Source organism: Euprymna scolopes, chromosome 7 (assembly GCF_053919585.1).
Source record: "Euprymna scolopes isolate OS-2025 chromosome 7, ASM5391958v1, whole genome shotgun sequence".
In the NCBI taxonomy this organism is placed as follows: domain Eukaryota; kingdom Metazoa; phylum Mollusca; class Cephalopoda; order Sepiida; family Sepiolidae; genus Euprymna; species Euprymna scolopes.
In genome coordinates, this window is record NC_136488.1 from 172,287,824 (window position 1) to 172,304,587 (window position 16,764).

The 16,764-nt window shown below is 38.9% G+C and overlaps 2 non-coding genes across 2 annotated transcripts; one reads left to right on the top strand and one right to left on the bottom strand.

The window, feature by feature from the left end:
* Positions 1–1,701: 1,701 nt before the first annotated feature.
* On the bottom strand, positions 1,702–1,773 carry Trnaq-cug (transfer RNA glutamine (anticodon CUG)). Its single transcript has one exon. It is a non-coding gene; the product is annotated as a tRNA-Gln (tRNA).
* A 3,216-nt stretch (positions 1,774–4,989) lies between these two features.
* Trnas-aga (transfer RNA serine (anticodon AGA)) lies at positions 4,990–5,071 on the top strand. Its single transcript has one exon. It is a non-coding gene; the product is annotated as a tRNA-Ser (tRNA).
* The last annotated feature ends 11,693 nt before the right edge of the window (positions 5,072–16,764 follow it).

A 16,764-nucleotide genomic window follows, 5' to 3' on the forward strand; every position in this document is an offset into this window, starting at 1 on the left:
GGAAATCTTGTGAAGTAGGCCCTTATGCCATATCTTATCGAAGACCTTTGATATGTCAAGAGCAATTGCCCTGGAAAGGAAGCCTTTGTCAAGAGATTGACTAATCCTATGTGATATAACCGTTAGCACATCTGCTGTAGATCTTGCAGAGCGGAAACCATATTGCATGTCACTAAGAAGGTTGTTTCTGTTGAGGTGGTTGACTACTTCTCTATTTAATATGGATTCCAACAACTTACTCATGACACGCAGGAGACTTATTGGTCTGTACTGAGAGGGAGATTATTTTCACCTGAATTCTTAAATACAGGGCATACGGATGAGGTTTTTCAAGGTGTTGGAAAGCACTTCTCCTTAAGGCAATGCTTAAACAGTTTTGTAAGTATGGGGGCAAGTTCTGGTTGGAGCTTTTTTAACACTATAACTTGAATGCCATCAAGGCCATTTACTTTACTGGAATCAAGGTTCTTGATTAGCTTGGCGACATCACGCACAGATATTTGTATGTTGCATAGCATGTTGTCTGTTATAGGAGGAAATACGGGGAGTTGATGGCCTTTGTCGCATAGGGTAGAATTAGCTGCAAAGTTCTTGGCAAATAGTCTGCCCTTGTCTGATGCTGACGAGATGACCTCAGGTCCATTGATAATAGTTGGGATAGAACGCACGCTTCTGTTCAAGATCCTGTTTGCTATTTGCCAGAACTGATGGGAATCAAGCTGCTGCTCAGCTACTTTGGATTTAACGGCCAAAGCATATAGCTCCTTTGCATTTTTTATTACTCTTTTCCAGTGGTTGCTGGCAGTCTTGAAAGCAGCTTTAGTCTCAGTGCATCTATTACGTTGATAGCTATGGAAAAAGTGATTTCTGTGCGTGATGGCAGCAGCACATTCAGGGGAGAACCATGGCTGGCTGTTAGGTTTTTGTTGGAATTTTTTGGGATAGTATGAATCGATCTATGCCTACAATTACTCATTCGGTCAGGTCTGATACTATAGAGGACAAATCCTTTTTTTTATTGGAGGTATTCTGTCGAAAAATAAATTTGTATATGTAAATTTCTGATTCACAGTTTTTATTTATACTTATGATATATATATATATATATATATATATATATATATATATATATATATATAATAAGTATAAATAAAAATTTATACTTATGATATATATATATATATATATATATATATATATATATAATAAGTATAAATAAAAACTGTGAATCATATATATATATATGTGTGTGTATATATATATGTGTGCATATATATATGTGTATATATATGCGTATTGCGTCGTATATATATGTGTGTATATATGTGTGTGTCTTTGTATATTTATATATATATATGTGTGTATATATGTATATGTGTATAAATATATGTGTGATGTGTGTGTATATATATATGAGTGTATATATATGTGTATATATATATATATATATATATATATATATATATATATATATATATATATGTATATAGGTATGTGTGTGTCTTTGTGTATATGTGTGTGTGTTCGTGTACGTGTTTTGTTATTCTCGTTCTAACTGCTACATTTATAAACAAACAAAAAAATATAATTTTAAAAAGTAGTCAAAAAAAGTCAGAAGTTTAAAACATTTGTGCAAATATTTGCAAGAAACGATTATGATTCAAATGGCATATTTGAACAAAATAAAAGGTATTCCGCGTAAGGTTCTACCGAGATTTGAACTCGGATCGCTGGATTCAGAGTCCAGAGTGCTAACCATTACACCATAGAACCGAACTATCTTACGTACTCGTCTAACGATTAAATTACGGCAATCTAAACACATCTTAGCATATCGATGTTCTTTGGTTCTTAGGAATCTTTCTTCTATTTTTGGTTCTGATATTCACGCTTACCAAAACTCTTCCTGTGTTTCTTATACAAATAGAACTATCTGGTGTTGCCCGGGAAGATAGTTAGTAAGTCATTTTTAGACAACTTCTTTCATATTGTCGCACGTGAGGTTAATCTTCTCTATCTCTACTTTTGTATAAAAGTCAATTGTGTGTGTGTGTGTGTGTGTGTGTGTGTGTGTGTGTGTGTGTGTGTGTGTGTGTGATCGCATAACTACTATATTTTAATTTATGCAGAAACTGAGACATGTGCATACGAGTGTTATGTTTTTTCTAAACTGTTGCTCTCGGACTTCGGGCCGGGATCAAAGTGTAGTATCTGTTCTGCAGATGATTGCTGCAGTGCTGCACTGCTGCAATTTGTACCAGTCAACGGAGGGGAAACCTTCTATACTGGGACAATAATTATTTTTGGTAACCAGAGTGCCCCCTTTTTGCCTACTTTTAGGGGAGCTGGTTTTTACCCCACATTAAAAACGGCCTTGTGCCTAATTTGCTTTGGTGGGGAAGCAAATAAATGCATTAAACAGTTTATTCTTGTAAGTAAAAAAACAATAATCGAGTTTGGATCGAAATCAAAACCTAAAGACATAGAATCAAGTACGATAACCATTAGGCCAGCTTGCTACGACATTTAAATGCATTTTCAAATCTACTTATTTTTCACATTAAGAAGCTGTCATATTTTACAACCACGCATGCGCATTCGTGAAACAGTTGATAAAAATCCGATGACTCCCAAGTATCGATTTCTCGGGTTTGTATTACTGTACACATAGATTCGAAAAAGTTGTCAAAAAAACAAATATATAACAAATAAATGTTATCAAAGGCAAGATAAGTTACTTTTCTACCTAACTGGATATATTTTTCGTGTTTTTATTCAATGTAACATGTTTATTCAGCTCGAAAAACATACAGTGTTTACCGATGTATTGGAAAATTCAAGATGGCGTCTGACTCCCTCTTTAACACGGTAAGTTTGGGAAAAGGTGTTATAAATAAATAACTGGATAAAATACTGTTAAATACTCGCTCATTATAGGTTACCGTGACATAGCTTGACATATATTCGGCGAGTAGAAAAGTAACTTATATTGCCTTTGATAACATTTATTTGTTATATATTTGTTTTTTGACAACTTTATCGAATCTATGTGTACAGTAATACAAACCCGATTTCTCAATTTTTATCCTTTAGCAGCTTTTAATTTCCGTATGAAAATCGATTTAACGGTTTTCCACACGTGTGAATACCTTTATAACAATTTTCAAGTCTGTAGATCAAAAATTTGTTGAGTATTTAAATTTGGAAGTGTACTCACACACACATTCTCACTTACCTCTCTCTCTCTCTCTCTCTATATATATATATATATATATATATATATATATATATATATATATATATACATATACATATATATATATATATATATATATATATATATATATATATATATATATATGTATATAGTGGAAATGGTAATTAATAAAAACTGAAGAAAGTGCTCAATACTGTTGTAGAGCAAATATGCGTTTTATTTTTTATTACCGTATCTTTCTGTTAAGTTACAATAATGTAACTTAACAGAAAGATACGGTAATAAAAAATAAAACGTATATATATATATATATATATATATATATATATATATATATATATATATATATATATATATATATATATATATATATATATATGCTAATGTAATGACGGCTATATACAAATACCGAGCCGTATACGAAATAACGTCACCGTAAGGAAAATGAAAAACTATAAAAAGGAGAGAGAGGACGAGACGTGGGTGATATCACAGCCGTAACGAGAAGTCACGCGTGGCGGGAGAATGTGAAAAAATGTTAATGTTACAAAAAAGGAGTCGAGTTATTACTTGTCCTATGTTTCTTGCGACGTACTCTGGCTACACGTGTTGGTTCTACGTGTGTAAACGTGTGTAAACGTGTGTACTACATTATCCTAGTAACTATGCCTCTTTTCACTGACTGTATTTTTTTATCGACATTAAACAACGAAAATCTACGTATTATTTACTTGTTCAGTGACTTGACGTAATTATAGGCAGAAAGAGAGACGAATGGCCAGAAATGTGTGCCATGACTTTTGGATGTCAATGAATCCTGAAAAATTAGACGCCCTTAAAATACTGGAAATATCACCGATTGTTTCGAAGATAGTTTATGATGTATTAAAATAACGAGTTTACATGAAACCGATAGAAAATTGGGGTTTGTATTACTGTACACATAGATTCGATAAAGTTGTCAATAAATAAATATATAACAAATAAATGTTATCAAAGGCAAGATAAGTTACTTTTCTTCCAAACTGGATATATTTTTTGTGTTTTTATTCAATGTAACATGTTTATTCAGCTCGAAAAATATACAGTTTCCCGATGTATTGGAAAATTTAAAATGGCAGCCGACTCTCTCTTTAACACGGTAAGTTTGGGAAAAGGTGCTATAAATATAAAACTAGACAAAATACTGTTAGATACTCGCTCAATATATGTTACCGTGACATAGGTTGACATATATTCAGTGGGTTTTTAATAGTATTTTGTCTAGTTTATTATTTATAACATCTTTTCCCAAACTTTCCGTGTTAAAGAGAGAGTCGGGCGCCATTTTGAATTTTCCAATACATCGGTAAACACTGTATGTTTTTCGAGCTTAATAAGCATGTTACATTAAATAAAAACACAAAAAATATATCCAGTTTGGCAGAAAAGCAACTTATCTTGCATTTGATAACATTTATTTGTAATATATATGTTTTGAATATGTGTACAGTACAGTACAAACCCGAAAATTGCGACAAAAGTAACCATTTCGATAAATTTTTAATTAATTCTCACCTTAACAACCACCTTTAAAATGACAACGTTGCTGGTTTTCGGGTATACTGAAAACGAATATCGCATTTAACTTTTCTGCAAACAAAATTATTCGGATAATAAGCAATTTAATTCCTTATGTTGTAAGTTGCGGCAATCGTGTACGCACAAGCGCGCATGTTTTATCAAAGATAATTTTTAAAATAACTTCATCAGTTAGAAGCCTAATCCTTGTAGTCGTCGTGGCCGAGTGGTTAAGGCGATGGCCTAGAAAGCCATTGGGGTCTCCCCGCATAGGTTCGAATCCTATCGGCGACGGATTTCTATTATTATTATTTATTTAAATTTGTCATGAAGATATTGTGTGTACTAGCGTAGCTACCGTAATATGATGGCCTAGCGACGGCTATGATTTAGTCTGGTGACGTCATGAACATCAGTCTGTTGAAATTTGGTCACGTGTCTCATGACTAAACCGGAAGTTGGTTTAAAGTTTTGGAGGGTTAAATAAATTTAAACATGCCGTCGAGATGTATTGTATAGTTCCAAAATGCCGAGGTAACTACGAAAATGGACAAAAAGTTACCGTGTTTTCATCCTCCCCCCCCCCCAAAAAAAAGGGAAATAATTTACCAGTGGATAAATGCAATAAAAAGAAAGGATTTTACTCCATCTAAATATAGCAGAGTAAGTGTTAAAATGTTTGAGATATTAAAAAAAAAAAAAAAACGCGCCTTTTTTATTTTTATTTATTTATTTTTTTAGAACGTATTTTAAAATAAAAATGAAAGTATGCATATAAAAAATGAATTTTACATGTAATTTAAGTTATGTGCTGAAATAATCAATTATTATTTAGAAACTTTTTTAAAATGAGGATTATGGTGAAAATATTATGTACTTTCACCTAACAATTTAATAAAAGCGATATCGTAAAAACGGAATTCCTTGTTTAAATAATTCTAAATAAGAAAAATTATTTATCTTTTTAGTTCAACTATTTTACTGTGCAATATTTATATCAGCGTGAAATAGATTAAACTTTTTTTTTTTTAAGTTTATGACCGTTTTTGTTATCCCAAAAGTTTATTAATAATTATTTGTGGTAAATGTCGTGGCCCTTTACGTGTCAGAATTTTGGAGAATATATAGTGAAGCCAAGACTACTATTTCTCCGTTACATGTCTCTTTCTCTCTACTCTTCCTTTTCCCCCTTCCTTCCTTCCTTTCCTCAAAATGTGACCAGAGGTTGTAACCAATCAGGACGGAGAACAGTTCTGGTGGGAAAGACAAAAAGAGAGATACAAAAAGTGTTGGAAGCAAAAAGACGGAGACGCGAGTGGTTCCAGAATCAGGGGACAAAAATGAAAATCACAAACTTTCTATAACCCGATACCACTTTTACGCTGAAATGAATATAAAACCGTTTCGTTTGGAAGTTCCTTTGTTTCTTTATTATTATTCCCAGGTCAGTTTCTACTCCCGTCTTATTAATTTCAACGACTCCCCAAAAGGGGGACGCGCCGAAATGGTGACCTACCCAACAAGAATTACATTATGGTAACCGCCATAATTTGGTGAACGTCCGACATCCATATGAACACGGATAAACGATGATGACGTAACAGCAAAGTCCGAGGACAAACACAAAAATAAATGAAAAAAAAACAAGTAAATATATATAAATCCGCCTAAAGAAGTGCCGCTAAAATATATTTTTACTGTTTTATGACACGACTCACCCTTACGTGATTCCTACCGAATAATTTACGTGATTTAAATAGGAGATGGCGGCCATCTCAGATGGCCTGAGAAGTCCGAAGGCGGATACCTTGTAAAATATATATAAATACAAAAAATAAATAAATAAATAAAAATTAATTGTAAGACACAGTTCTACAAAATTCAAAAAATTTTGCCCGGATATACAAAAAAAAAAAAAAAAAAAAAACGCACACACAAAAAAAAAAACAAAAAACAAAAAAAACATTAAAAAAAACTTTCAAACACGCATTCAAAAATAATTGTCGCCATCGTGAGGAAATTAGCACGTGTAGAAATTAGCACGTGTAGAAATTCGTCCGGACAATAATGCAGGTTTTTTCAAAGACATTAACCAGAAGTATATATATATATATTTCTTAAAAAAAAAAAAAAGATATATATATATATATATATATAATTTTTTTATCAATAAGTTTGAAACACAAATCTTTCGGTTAATTCAACCTCTGATGAGTAAACGCTTTTCCTTCCTTTCTATTTATACATAGCCCCGCCCCCGCCATTTCTTTTGGTCGCGGCTTCCAAAAAAATATTAACAAAAGATATAATAATAATAAAAATAATCATACAATTTTTTTTTTTTTTTTTCAAATAAATAATATTAGTAAAATCATAATGGATGCTCAACAAGTAAGCGTAAAACCCCCACAATTTATGGAAACTAATGTCGAGGGATGGTTTGCAATATTAGAAGCACAGTTCCATCTCCAACATATTACTACGGATGAGACCAAATTTTATACCGTTATAAGTGCATTGCCACCTGACGTAGTGACGAATATGCCGCCAGCGGTTTTACACTCGTTAGATTATGTTAAATTAAGGGAGTCGGTATTGTCTACCCACGAAAAGACTAGACCTGAACTCTTGGAGAAATTGATGAGGACCACTACGTTGCCGGGTCGTCCGTCAATATACCTCCAGGAAATGTTAACAGTTGCAAATAGAATAGGAGCAAACGACGAAATAGTGCGCCATAAGTTTATATGCGCATTGCTGAAGCAAATTGCTCCGGTGCTTGCGGCTCACACCGAGATGCCCTTGGTAGAGTTAGGTTGACTGTCCAACAACTTGATGCCGTTAATAGAAAATACACCGGTATTTCAGACTGTAGAAAGTCAGGCTCGAACAAGTCACCACGTTACTAGACATACAGGCGAAAAAACACCAGTCGGTCTACGCGCGTATAGAAGGAAACAGCGACCGAGAGTATGTAGAGCCCATATTTACTTCGCAGAAGAGGCTTGTACATGTAAGCCGTGGTGCAAATGGCCGAAGAAAAAGAGCAATATACAAATGCTACCTAACTTGCGTCCCTCATCTCATGCCCCTAGCGATTCGGAAAAATAAAAAGGCGGACTGCGTTTGCTCCGGTAGTGCCGCCGTTACTAGAAATTACTTAAAAAATAGGAGCATCTAAAGTAAATTTTATTGTAGATACAGGAGCCAGTATTTCCATTTTACCACGTTCTGTAGTAAATGGAATTACCTTGGAACCAACTCCTGTTCATATCTCGACTGCTAACGGCGAAAGCATAAAATACTATGGTCAAACTAGCTTAGAAGTCAAGATTCCACGTTTAAGAAGATCTTTCCAATGGAGTTTCGTGATCGCAGATGTCAATAACCCTTTGTTAGGATTTGACTTTTTAAACAAGTTTAATATAGTAGTGGATTGCAAGAATAGATCCATCCGTGATAATGTAAGAGAGTGCGAAATTAAAGTCAACACAGTAACTGAAACCAATACTGTATTGATTAATAAAATAGACCTAGCAGAATACGTTAACAAAATAATAAATAACTATAGTAGCGTAGTATCACCTCATAGCAATACAGACAAAGAATATGGCAGAGTGTATCACATGATTGATACAGGCAGCCATGTACCAGTCTTTGTTAAAGCCAGGCACCTTTCCGGTCCTAAATTAGACGCAGCACAGGCGGAATTTAAGAACTGACTGAATACTGGAGTTATCCAGTCTTCCAATAGTCAACGGCGAAACTGTAAACGGCAAACAAATCCGACCGTACACATGGATCTACCGTTGGGAAACCGAAAAGGAGTTCAGCCTTAAGCCGGGTACGACAGAGACCAAACCTTACCAAGAAGCGCTAACTTTACAGCCAGCGAACGCTACACACGGGTACTTGGCCAGAATCCTAGACCAGCGCCCATACATAATAGTATACCACGTAGCAGGGCCCAGCAGTTTGAAACATTGCGCAGACGTGGACCACTTCCACATGATAACATGGCACCACAACCACCCGACATGCGAGCACAGTTACGTGCAGATGAAAAAACTCCAGGGCGAGCGACAGATAAACCCCTACCAAATCTCATGCCAGAAAATTTACAACCCGTACGGGCTGTGTAGTTACCTGACAATGGACCCGTCAAAACGTACAGTAGTAGCAGCAGGGCATCTAGAAACTCCCGGTCAACTAGCGACCTACAAAAAAATATGTGACAAGCCGTTAAAGAAACAAGACGAACCCTCGGTAGACACAGCACTCACGGGAAAATCTACCCTGAGAGGGCAAAAATATAAATTCATTCTCGATATAATGAGAAAATGCAACAGTACGGACATGGCAAAAGTCATGCTCTACTGTAAACAATCCACAAACGCAAAGGTCCGTAACACATGGGAGCACATATTTACCAATACCCAGAACATACAACCGATCATGCAGGCAGCGGCAAGCGACCTACAAATCCAAACAAAGGTCACACCCATATTCGAACAGATCCGGCAAAAGAAGGACCTGTTCAGCATGGACGGGAACAGGTATTGGTCGGTGCAAAAGTCATTGGACATATACGACGCTTGGGCCCAACACCACAACTTTGACCCGGTAGAATTCGGAAGAAACTTATTCGAAGTATGTCACATGATACGCGCGAAAAAGAACGGGTTCCACATAACAGGACCAAGTAACTCTGGCAAGTCTTACGTGTTACGGTCAATCAGAAACGGTCTCATGAACTGTGGTCGAATGCGGTGTCAGGCTTCGGACAACTTCACGTTCGGCTCCTGCGTGGACAAAACCCTGATCTACACGGACGAAATGTGGTTCACACCACAAAATGTAGAGGAGGGTAAGTGCATCCTGGAAGGTACCACAACAGCGGTAAACGTGAAGCACCAGGCTGAACGATACTTAGAGAGGACACCATGCCTGTCTACAAGCAACGACGACCCCTGGAGACACGTCCCGCAGGAAAGAACAGCAATGCACAACCGAATGTTCCTCTACGAGACCAAGAGGCCCATGCCTGCCCTAAAGGGATGGGGAGTCCGAGAACTCAATCCGACAATGTGGCTGACCGTCTGGAGACAGTACGTGATGGACTACACGAACCAAACGTACCAATTCCAGGAGGAAGAAGACATCGAGGAACCAGCAGCATCGAGCAACTTCACTGTCCAAGCAGTAGAGGGCCTGTCACCAGACATACAGGCGGGTTACATGAAGGCTCGAAGACAACTGTTCAAAGAACTCATGGAAGGAGAAGAGGTACAAAACCTGCGTATCTCAGACGATTCCGACGTCGAGGACTGGATGACTGAGGCATGTGAAATTGATGAAAACCAGCCGACGCAGTACTGTAAAACCCACGGTTGCAAGGCACACAGATGTCCTACAGCAACAAACCAACCCAGCCCCTCAGCACCCACCATGTCTCAGGACACAGTAATAGAGGACTCGCCCATCTCCGGAGTAATAGTGCTCAGCGACTCAGAAACAGAGGAACCGGAGGAGGACGACTTCGTCACACCAAAAAAAAACATAATAAACTACACATTAGCAATATACGAACGACAAATCAACGGACGAGGGCCGACGTCACAGCTATTTTTAGAATGTGAGGAAGTGCTCAGTGACTCCGATTGATAAAGTATTCTATCAATGACACTGATCAATGATCACATAGACTTTTGTAAATATTTTCTAAACCGCACTGACACTGATGTAACTATTGTAAATAAACTATATATATACACTAAACTCAAATCGTTCTTATAATACTGCATCTTGAACTGATATGACATTGGCATGATTCAATATTATTTCGCATGTTCGATATTCTCTTTCAGATCGACCATCAGACATGGGATCGTTTAAGAAATTCAAAGGAGGCATCAGCGAATCAGCGTCAGCGACAATTGAAAAATACAAAACTAGGTCAAGGAATTAGGTCACAGGTAAAAACTATATTAAGCAATGACTATGATATTAGGCCGTGGCACTCACCGCATCAGAGCTCGGACCCATGCAATGCAATTCTATTTTATTTAAAATTTATCAGGTAAAAGCAACAGATGACGTGACCCCCATCATTAACGTTAATGATGGGGGTCACGTCATCTGTTGCTTTTACCTGATAAATTGTGGTCCCATATGTGTGTGCCGTGATTATGAAGCATTCCTTTTGCTGATTGGCCGTGGAAATGTCTATTGGGCGGTACAATGGTGTGGTATTCGTAACTGAAGTCCGCCGATGTTGCTGATAGTGCTTGTTTGTGGGTGGTGACTGGGACCTTCTGCGGGTGGATAAGTGCGTCACAGACTAATTCAATTTCTAGCATGTACGTTATTTCGAAGTTGAAATATAAAATCCCGGCGGTGCTGTTCGGGCGCAGTATAGGCGGAACATGTATTAGTACCATTTCTGGCGAGTCCTCGTTTGTGTAGAGCACCTTGTTAATCACGGTTCTGTTAGACATTGTTGTGGAACCGCTGGTTTGTATGTAAGTTGTAGCCCCGATGTCCACTTTTCCACTGTCTTTCTTGCCGGCGTCGCTCGTGTTTGTTTTTCTTCCTCTTTGGTGATCGAAGTTTAAGTCCGACACCTCTGTTTGTACTAGGTCCTCCTGCACTTCCTTACGTTGACGTTTTCGTGCACCCTGGCGGACGTTGTCCTCAGCTTTTCTCAGTAAGGTGCCGTAGGCCGGCGCGGTCGCTACCGCTAAACCGCAGTCCCAGGCCGTTTTGACTCCCGAATTTAACAGGTTAGTGATTAGTACCGGGTTTGATATCATACCTGCCTGTATTGTGTAGTTGCCCTGCATTGTAGTGTTGGTTAGTGGTCGTCTTAGTAAACTGTGGTTTCGCCATACGTGTGTGAATGAGTCACCCTGTCGTAAGTTTTTTACGTTTGGCATTTCTCGCCAGTCGTGCAGGTCAATCATTTTCACCTGTGTTTTGTTTACTGAGTCCGAGAAGTTTCCAGTGTTTGGGATCGCATTGATTAGTTCGATCAGAGCCATGTAATTGTATGTGTAGGTTGGTAACTCTGCGTCTGCCTCTACCATGGGTTGGATTTCTGAGAAACCTTTGTTTGGGATTTTAGATATTCCTTCCAAGTTTCCGTAACCGATATATGAACCGTTATCGATGTAGATGTCGAAGTAGGGTTCTGGGTTTGGTACGAAGACTTCCTCGTTGTTTTTTGTCAGCCATTCACCGCAGGTTATTTTCGATATTTTAAATCCTTGGCTGACGATCCTGTACGCTGTCGCGTTTGACATTATCGCTTCCCATTTCGGCGGAGTTACCCAGGTAGTTAGGAAGTAGGGTACTATGTAGTCTTTAGATACCGGCTGTGACCATGAAAACCGGGCTGCTCCGTGTATGCCTTCCTTTGGGTCAGTGTCGTAGATCTGGAATATAGCTGCGCAATCATTCATGTTTGTCGTTTTGACCTGGTTTTTGAAGCTCCTCTGTAAGACTACTCGTCTTACGTTGTTGTTAGTAATGGTTGGTAGCTCTCCTCCCTCCTCGTTTCCTCCCCACGCTCCGCTGCCGTTGTCGTTCGCGACAGTGCTCGCCTCCGAATCGACTTCCATACCTGCTTCGCAGCTAGCAGTGTAACTAGGATCAAGTTTAATTCGTTTAGGTGGGGGATCGAAGTAGTCGTCCAGTCCCAGGTAATGCTTTGCTCTGAGTGCCCCTCGCGATAAAGCTCCCAACAGACCTGTTCCAGCAGAGTCCTTGTAGAATTGGTCATCTGCTTCTTTGGTCTTGCCTTTTCCGTAGTTGAAATCGTGTCTTTTTGCTGCCCAGTCTAAGCGATTTAGGAGAGGCAGGAATTTTTTGTAATCGAGGTCAGTCCCAGGCCCTAGGAACCTGTGGTACGGTACCGTCCACTCCGCCCTCTTCGCTTTCTTCTGGTGCCTTACCGGTGGCATTGTGGTTATATACGTTGTAATTGCGTCATTTCTATTTATAGATTACAATTATTGCGTCATTATGACGTCATCATTAGTGAAAATATTATATTAATCGCAGCAATGAAGTAGTGGCACTACCCAATTTATTTAGCAGTCAAAGGTCTGACGTGCAATCCTCTCGTAATTTCATCAGTCACTGATGAATACGATACAATAATCCGTGACTGATGAAATTACGAGAGGATTGCAACACCCTTGCATTTAATGAAGAAGTCAAATGGTTCATATCGAGCTTGCGGTGACTTCCGCGCACTGAATAGTGTTACCAAGACAGACCGCTACCTGATACTGAACATAAATTCATTCTGCACACAACTTGCTGATAGACAATATTTTTCCAAGATCGATTTGACTGCAGCATATCACCAGATTAAAGTACACCCTGAAGATGTGCCTAAGACGGCAGTCGTGACACCTTTTGGCTTATTTGAATTTAATTACATGCCATTTGGTTTAAAGAATGCTGCAGCCACATTTCAGCGTTTTATGGACAAGATATTTCTAAAATTAAATTGTGTATTCATATATTTAGATGACATATTAGTTTTTAGCGAAAGTGAACAACAGCACAAGGAAGACTTAGATAAGGTATTCAGGATTCTTAGTGATAATAATTTAAAGATTTCCTTAGCTAAGTGTGTATTCGGAATGCCAGAGTTGGACTTTTTAGGTTTTCATGTAAGCAAAGAAGACTTGTTGCCTACTTCAAAAAAAATTAAAGAATTAGAAACCTTTCCAGTACCCAAAGATTCAAAAAGGTTGCGTAGATTTTGGGGAATGACAGGTTTTTATCGCAAGTTAGTCCCTAATTACGCAACCTATGTGCTACCACTATCCGAATGAACGAGGTTGGACCCTAAAGCAACGTTTGAGCTAAACGAAGAAGAAACTCATGCTTTCAGAACAATAATAAGCAAATTGTCAGAAATTACGGCATTAGCTCATCCGCAATCTTCAGCCACAGAGTACCACCTGGTTACGGATAGTCAATATGCAGCTGGTGCTGCATTACACCAGCTAATAGATAAGAAACCAGTACCTATAGGTTTCTTTTCCAAGAAATTTTCGCAAGCCCAGGCCAAGTATTCTACGTTTGACAGAGAGCTACTGGCAGCTTATTTTTCAGTAATACATTTCCGTCACCTCATATTATGTGGAGCCTTTTATAGTCAGACACCCGCAAAGTCGGATCGACAACAATGACACTTGTCACTACTCGCTGAATATATCGCTGACATGGTGTATATTAAAGGAGATGAGAATGTAGTTGCAGACTGTATGGCTAGAACTGCTTTAGCAGTGCAAATAGATGCATGTGATTTGGCTGAAATAGCCCAGGCACAAAAAGGAGATGACGAAATAAAGTCATACGCTAATTTAAAAGAATACTGCGTGTCACGTTTTTTTTTTTTTTTTTTTTTTTTTTATTACATATTCACCCCAAACAAGGCACATTGCCACTTTAATGTAGGGGGCTACTATCAAGGGAAACATCTACTGGGGTACTATGTAGGGATTAGGGCAGCGAGATGTTGGTTCACGTTGCACTTGAACTTATGCATGTCAGTACAGTTGGGGAAGCAGTGACCTGGAATGGAATTCCAAAGTCTAGCAGTTCTGGGGAAGAAACTACTGGAGTAGAAGGATCTTTTACATCTAGGGATCTCTACAGTGTGGGGGTGGGATTGTGTAGCTTGTCGGGTCTGTCGAGGGTGTTCACGTCGTGGGGGCACAAGTGCTTGCAGTTCTTCAGAGCATTCACCATTATAATACTTGTAGAACAGGCAGAGGGATGCAACGTTTCGACGATGGGACAGAGGCTGAAGTTTTGATGCCAGTTTGGGGCCTATCAGATTTGCGACTCTCTTTTGAACCCTGTCAAGGAGCGAGAGACTAGTAGCCGATGCGCCGGCCCAAATGTGACAGCAATACTCCATACATGGGCGAATAGTGGCCTTATAGAGGTACATGATACTTTCGGGTGTTAGAAGTTTTCTAGCACGGTAGAGAGAGCCCACCTTCCTCGCAGCGGCCCTGGCAATGCCCTCGATGTAATTGTTCCAGCTCATGTTTCCTGTGAACGTTAGGCCAAGGAGCTTGAAAGACGTACTCTCAGCTAAAGAGTTGTTGGCCATTGCTATAGGTGGTAGAGAAGGTTTCTTGTAATTATTGAATGAAACCAGTTTTGTCTTGGTGGCATTGAACGTTACCATCCATTTTTGTCCCCATTCCACTACTGATTTGAGGTCATCCTCTAGTGTTTCTGCCATTACTTTAGATATATGTTCATTAGTTTTCCTGTCGTGCCTGCTATAGAGTGTGGTGTCATCAGCATATATACCCATCTCAGAGGCAGTTTTGTCGGGGAGGTCATTTATGAATATCAGGAACAGCAGAGGACCAAGGATAGATCCCTGGGGCACTCCCGCATTTATATTATATTGTTTAGACGTACGACCGTCGAGGACAACCTGGATTTTTCTCTTATCTAAGAAGGATTTAATTATGTTAAGTATTCTACCAGTGATACCGTAAGATCTAATCTTCCTGAGGAGACCCTCATGCCATACCCTGTCAAAAGCCTTAGATATATCTAGAGCTACCGCTCTGCCCTCTCCCGCTTTGTCCAGTGAATGGTATATGCGTTCAGAGATTACAGTGAGGATGTCTGCCGTGGAACGGGCTTGTCTAAATCCATATTGATGGTCGGTCAGAAGTTTAGCATCTGTAAGGTGCTGGACTAGAGCATGGTTAATTAAGGTCTCAAATATTTTGGCAAAAAGTGGGAGGAGGCTAATAGGGCGATAATTTAATGGGTCAGTTCTTTCGCCAGAATTCTTGAATACTGGTACAACAGAAGCAGTTTTCCAACAGCTCGGAAAGCAAGATTCATTGAGGCATTTGTTGTAGAGTTTGGAGAGAACTGGAGCTACTTCGGCTGAGCACTTTTTTAATAGCACAGCTGGGATGAGGTCGGGTCCACATGCTTTGGAAGTGTCAAGGTTTTTTATGATAGCATGCACCTGAGCAGGGGTGATTTCCAGATCGTCTAGCGTGGCGTCTGTCCGCATAGGAAAGTCAGGTAGGGGGTGAAATTGGCTCTGTCCTGTGTGATACTTCAACCAAGTACCGCAGGCCGTTTGTCCTAAAAGAGCTTCGTAGGGCTGTCTTTGACAGTTTACATGAGTTTAGTGCACCTTGGAACTGGAGCATCTATTAAACTGATTAAGTCTAGATACTTCTGGCCTAACTTAGATAAGGCAGTCAAGCAATTCTGTGTAGAATGTGTTGTATGTCAACAGTCAAAAGTTCACAGACACACAAAGTCTGCAGTCCGGGAGTTTGATTTACCATCCGCACGTTTCCAAACGGTATATATTGATATTGTTGGCTCGTTACCCCTAACGTGCAATGAGTCAGATCCTTACCTCAGTCCATACAAATATTTGCTGACCTGTATCGATCGTGCAACTCGCTGGATCGAAGTACAGCCAATAATCGAAATAACTGCCCAGTCGGTAGCAGAGGCATTTATCAATGCCTGGATATCTCGATTTGGAGTTCCATTGCATGTTGTAACTGACAGAGGTAGCCAATTTGAGAGCGAATTGTTTCAAGAGTTGGCCAAGGTAGTAGGGTTTTTTCCCAATTGAGAACAACTTTGTATCATCCTCAAAGTAATGAGATGATTGAAAGAGCACATTGTACCCTTAAGGCAGCGATAATAGCGCGAAAAGAATCCTGGATGAAAGCGATACCAGTGATCCTACTAGGTATACGCAGCACCCCTAATGAATCAGGTTTTTCACCTTTTACCCCTGTTACTGTAGCACCAATATTGAATATTCATCAGCTGATACACAAGCAGAGAGTAGAAAAAGAAACTCCAGTTAACAACAAGTATGTACGTAATTTGTGTGAATGGATGTCCCAAATCGACGTACTCAATGATGGAAAAGGATTTATCCATGGAAATGCAAAATC